The 5898-nt window shown below is 42.7% G+C and overlaps 1 long non-coding RNA gene across 1 annotated transcript; it reads right to left on the bottom strand.

Annotated features, from left to right (window-relative positions):
• Nucleotides 1-274: 274 nt before the first annotated feature.
• LOC109219695 lies at nt 275-3615 on the bottom strand. The gene is made up of 3 exons (XR_002066973.1): nt 1396-3615; nt 1172-1314; nt 275-574 (listed from the first exon to the last, which is right to left on the bottom strand). It is a non-coding gene; the product is annotated as an uncharacterized LOC109219695 (long non-coding RNA).
• Between the last annotated feature and the right edge of the window lie 2283 nt (nt 3616-5898).

The following is a 5898-nucleotide window of genomic DNA, read 5'->3' as shown; positions in this document are numbered from 1 at the left end:
TAGTACTGCCGAGCTATATGAGAGAAAAGGAAGTATTCTGCCCTCCACAAGTCTAGAGAAACAAACCAACTCGTTTTTTTTCTTTCTAAGAACACCTCGGATTGGAATTCCATTTTTCTTTCATAAAAGAGAGCTATGAATACTGAATGAATCATGCAAGGTTTTCAGGGAATTTTTTTTTTTTAAATACTAGCTTCAAAAGTTTGGAGGGGAGCCTTGGCGTAACTGGTAAAGTTGCTGCAATGTGACCAGGAGGTCACGGGTTCAAGCCGTAGAAACAGCAATGTACCTGACTGCCTTTTTTTTAGCTTCAAAAGTTTGATTACTTGGCTATACATACATACATGAGTATAGTACATGTCAACTATTACTCCTTGTGCAGATTATGGAGAATATACAAGGAAGCAGAAGACAAGAAGATACACACTGAGTAGCTCAACAGATCAGTACCAGTGGCTATAGTCACCATCTTGCTCCTCTCGAACATCTTGACAAGAAGGATCATGACAATTACATGTCCTACTTTGGTTTTTAGTTCATCGAGCGAACTGATCTTCATCCATTTTGGCCTCTCCTACATGGCAACATCAACTGATTGAAACAGGAGAACAAAACAGAAAACTCTATACCTACAAGTGCACATGTTTCGTGGTTGATGTATGCTAGATGCATTCATCTTCACAAGTTTACATGTTACAGCACCAATTTCTGGTCATTTGCAAACGCTCGTATAGAGGGTCATAAGAGTAGCAGGACAAAAGAAAGAATATTACTAGCTTTCACGAAACTTATGCTTCTTGTGATTATAACAATTTTCAACAGTTCAATTAAATCTTTAATACCTCTTATGTTAGTCTTTTAGGGATATTCAGAGTAAAACCATGTTTGTTAATACATTATGATTGAAAAGTGAACCATATTAGATCATGTGACATGGCTGCAATTCCAGCTTAAACAACTCTCTTCTAAAAAAAGTAGTTTCCATTTTGAAAGAGAACCATCATTTTTGCCATCTCCAGTTTCCTTCTACAGTAATCAAACAGGATTGAATAAACTGAAGTTTATGAAAAAGGCAACAATATATAGTGGAAGTATAAGAACCGTTAAAATTGGTAAATGGAATTGAGAAAGAAATAAGGTACATAAGTCAAGAAGATCCAGAGTGCGCTACCTTCAGAGCAAACATCCCAAACAAGGAAGACTGCTTGAGGGCACGATCACTGCTTGGATGCACATCAGGAGAGACATTAGTGATGAACAATCCATACAAGCCCATCCCAAATATTAACATCACGGTCCCAGCAAGATAAACATCTGCATTACAAGGATAGTAAACTCAGGAACACTTAAAGAAGATATTACACGTTTAGATGTAAGCAATGAGGTACTACACACCTGGTAAAGTGACATTTTGGTTGGAAGTTCTCCAACTTTTATGCAAGCGACAACTGAATATTCTTTCACAACCACAATCTTTATATAACTAGGCCGTGACATCAAGAGCAGTGAATCGAAATCATCGGAAAAAGTACTTTGCGGATAATTTACAGGACAACCAGAGGAAGTTACAATAAAAGTGCAAGTGTACACCAACAAAGCCTGGAATAAAAGAAAGAGTAACAGGTCGTACACTGAAGCGCCATAGAGTCACTTTAAGGGAGATAAGAAAAGGATTTTCTATCCATCGTCTGAGAGATATTGAAGCACCATAGATGACTCACATTAGGGGATGAGAAAAAGAATTTCTATCCTTCTTCTGAGGGATATTTCAGATGAATTTCAGATTCTGGTGTAACTATCAGAATATTCCATACAGTTCTAAAGTGTGATAAGCTTTTTCTCGACTGATAAATTTTGCATATAATCTTCCACTGTAAGTGACACTAAGCTAGAAGACTGCGAGTAATCCAGATGATATAGCAACAACTAACTCTAATGCCGTGAATTCAAGAGCAGTGCATTCAAACCAAGGTAGAGTTACTTCACGGATAATTTACAAGACAACTAGAGGGTATCAATAAAACAGAGTTAAATGTCCAAGTATACACCAACAAAGCTCGGAACATTAGAAAGAATAACAGGTTGTATTGAAGAATCATAGATGACTCACTTTAGGGAGATGAGAAAAAGAATTTATATCCATCGACTGAGAGATATGATAGGAGCAAACCTGTTGCTGTATGTGAAAGAAAGAAAAGTCAAAGAGAGAAGAAAAATGATAGGCGGAAGAATTCATCTTTGAATTCTTTTTTTATGACGTAAGAACTTACGTCGGTAGGTTGAATTCTTTTCTTATGACGTAAGTGCTTATGTCGGCAGGTTGAATTCTTTTCTTATAACGTAAGTGCTTACATGGTAGGGAATTTAAATGCCTATAAAAGGGGTTTGCATTTTCACTTGCAGATGATCCCTCAACTTCTTCTTTCTCTTCAATTAATAAAAAGTTATTCTTTGTGTGGCTGTGGAATAGGCAAAAATTACTGAACCACGTAAATCTTGTCTTGTCTTGTCTTGTCTTGTCTTGTAAAATTTATTGCTTTTCTCTTTTAAATATTTTTTCCCTTCTACTAGCCTGACACGCTTCCCAACAATTGGTATCAGAGCACAGATAGTGTAATTCTGGCAGAAAAGCACGGTATTGGTGCAGGTACTATTCACAAGAATAGTGCGACACTATTGATCATCATTTCTAACATTATCCATTGATAGTGATAATATTATTCACCAACAGTGATTGTTGTCTACCTTATACATTTGGAATATTTTTTCTTACACGAAATAGTATTGTTGTTACTATTCACATGCACTATTCACATAACTTTTTTGTGTGAAAATGGCATCGGAAGAAGGGAAGGTTAAGATTGACAAGTTCAAGGGCAAAGATTTTGGATTCTGAAAAATGCAAATAGAGGATTATTTGTACTAGAAAAAATTACACTTACCTCTGATCGAGGTAAAAACCAGAAAAATATGGCCAAAGCGGATTGGGATCTACTAGATCGCCAAGCTCTTGGTGTGATTCGTTTGACGCTAACACGAAATGTGGCGTTTAACATCATTAATGAAAAGACCACTGATGCCTGATGAAGGCGTTATCAAATATGTACGAGAAGTCATCTGCTTCAAGTAAAGTCTATTTGATGCGTCGATTGTTCAACTTAAAGATGATAGACGGTGGATCTGTCACGGAACATATCAATAAGTTTAATATAATATTAACTCAATTGAGTTCTGTTAATATAACATTTGATGACGAAGTCAGGACATTGGTTCTAAGCGAAGATATTCGTCGAAGAGAATCAAGTGATTCCACAGGATCTGCTTTTAATACCGGAAGTAGGGGAGAAGCAACCAAAGACGACAAAGTCATGGTCGTGGCAGATTAAAGTCAAGGAGAAGAGGGCAATCAAAAAAAAGAAAAGTCAAAAGAGAAGAAAAATAATAGGTGGAAGAATTCATCTTTAAATTTTTTTCTTATGACGTAAGCGCTTAAGTCGGCAGGTTGAATTCTTTTCTTATGACGTAAGCGCTTATGTCGGCAGGTTGAATTCTTTTCTTATGACGTAAGTGCTGTCATGGGCGGCTTTCCAGCCATGCCCCATGACCCCTTGGGCGCGCCCAGTGGCGTCCTAGCAAGCCTCCCGATGCCTAGCGCCACGGACGGTCCCGTGGTCTTGGCCGCGCCAAGTGACAAGCGCGCAGGTGCCTCTGTCGCCCCACCGATATCCCTCGCCAGCGCCAAGCCGCAGGCAGAAGCTAAAAGCGCCGTGCGCGCAGACAACGCCGCGCGCGCAGACCGTGATGCCAAAGACACTGCTGCTGACAACGGACCTGCTGCTGCCTTATAGAAAACTAAGTCATTTTCATTGTAAATATAGAGTAGTTTTATTTCATGTACTTCCATTATGTTTCTCTAGCTTAGTCAAGTCTAGTCTTTGGATTATTTTTTTTAAGTATTATTAGGGGGGATCAAGCAATCAAAATTTTCTAGCAAGCAAGCAATTCTCTGTACTGGTGTCTCTCCCCCTCGACACCGCGTTGCTTTTTTGTAATAGCTTTCATTAATGCAATCAAGCTTTCTTTCATTCTGAATTCTCATTTCTGTTCTCTCAATTGCTCTTGACATTGGTTTTCCCGTACGGCACTAACAATCTCGTCTAGCGTACGGAGGGGACCTCAGTTGGCGGACAGCAACTGCACTGACATCAGTTGCCTAGCCTTACGTCGCCCTTACAAGGAATCTCAGGAAGGCGCCGCGTAACAGTTGGTATCAGAGCCTAGGCTCGACATCGGACGAGGAAACGTATTGACATTACCACCATTTCTGACCATGGTGAATCATGGGGACCGCATTGCGGCTCTCGAAGGGACGGTTGAGGTATTACGGCCTATTGTGGATACGGTGCCTGAACTAAGAACCAGCCTAGGGCAAAGGTTGGACGACCTGGACCGCAGGGTGCTCCAGGCCGAAGTTGACATTGAAAACATCAGTCGCGACTCCGAGGGAGACCGACAGACGGCAGCCACAGAGGCAGCCGAAATTTTTGAGAAATTCGAGGGGCTCCGGCAGGAGCGCGCCGAGGATTTAGCCCACAGGGCACAAGAGGCAGGCAGGGTGACTCCATGCAACAAACTATTGACAAATTGACAGACCAGCTCAATGTTGTCAACGCTTCTTTACAGGCCTACTCCGAGGAGGTGGAAACCAAATCGGGGGCGTTGTGAACTCTGCTTCCGCGACACAGAAACTGAAAATTCCTGAGCCAAAGCCATACAGTGGAGCTAGGAATGCCAAGGAAGTGGAGAACTTCATCTTTGACGTCGAACAGTATTTCGATGCGGTTGGGGGCCTAGAGGAAGCTAAGAAGGTAGCAACTGCTGCCATGTATCTTCAGGGCGATGCTAAGCTCTGGTGGCGGGTGAAGTACGAAGCCATCAAGGCCGGTGAAGATACTCTCGAGACATGGGCAGAACTGAAGGCAGCCATACGCCTACAATTCTTCCCCGAAAATGTTGAATACAATGCAAGGAGAAAATTACGGGAGCTCCGCCAGACAAAATCAGTGAGGAACTAAGTGCGGGAATTCTCCGCGCTCATGCTAAGCATACATGACATGGGGGACAAAGACAAGCTCTTCACCTTCCTGGAAGGGTTGAAACCCTATGCCCGTGTGGAGCTGCAAAGACAAAGGGTAGATACCCTTCCCAAGGCGATCCAAGCAGCTGAATGCCTTGGGGACTACCAAATGGAAGCTCGGAAAGACAGGCCCCAGCCGCCTGCCCGAGCGGGATTCAAAGGGGGCCAGCCTAGCAATGGTGGCCCTAGCAAAAATNGTGGTGGTCCTAGCAAAAATGGGGGAGATCGGAACTCAAACAAATCTAGAGCTCCTTCCTCCGGCAGCAACAGTGCTGCGTCAAACAACAATGATCGGGCGAGAAAGCCTCCTTCAGGATGCCGTCATTGCGGCGGTCCACATTGGAACAATGAGTGCCCATATGCACAGATGAATGCCCATCAGGCTATTGATGATGGGACTGATGACGACTCAGACGATGCGGACCAGACTGAACCAGTAGGTGCCTTCAATGCAATTGTGGGTTCCATTTCTGAGGCACTAGCGGAGACCAGTGCTGGTATTCGTAAGAAGAAGGACCCATGTCCCGTCACCAGGAAAGGGAAAAAGAAGGCGAATGAAGAGACTCCTCTTAAACAAGAGAGGACCTTAATGTTCGTCGAGATGAAGGTGAATGGCAAGCCCATTCGGGCTATGATAGACGCGGGTGCTACCCACAACTACTTAGCCTCGACTCAGGTGGAGCGCCTTGGACTAGTTGTAGGGAAAGGTAAAGGTAGCGTCAAGGCTATCAACTCACCTCCCCAGCCAGTAGGTGGAATAG

This window comes from Nicotiana attenuata, unplaced genomic scaffold (assembly GCF_001879085.1).
Source record: "Nicotiana attenuata strain UT unplaced genomic scaffold, NIATTr2, whole genome shotgun sequence".
NCBI classification, from domain to species: Eukaryota; Viridiplantae; Streptophyta; class Magnoliopsida; order Solanales; family Solanaceae; genus Nicotiana; species Nicotiana attenuata.
Note: the sequence above shows the minus strand (reverse complement) of the source record. Positions and strands in the feature narration are given on the sequence as shown.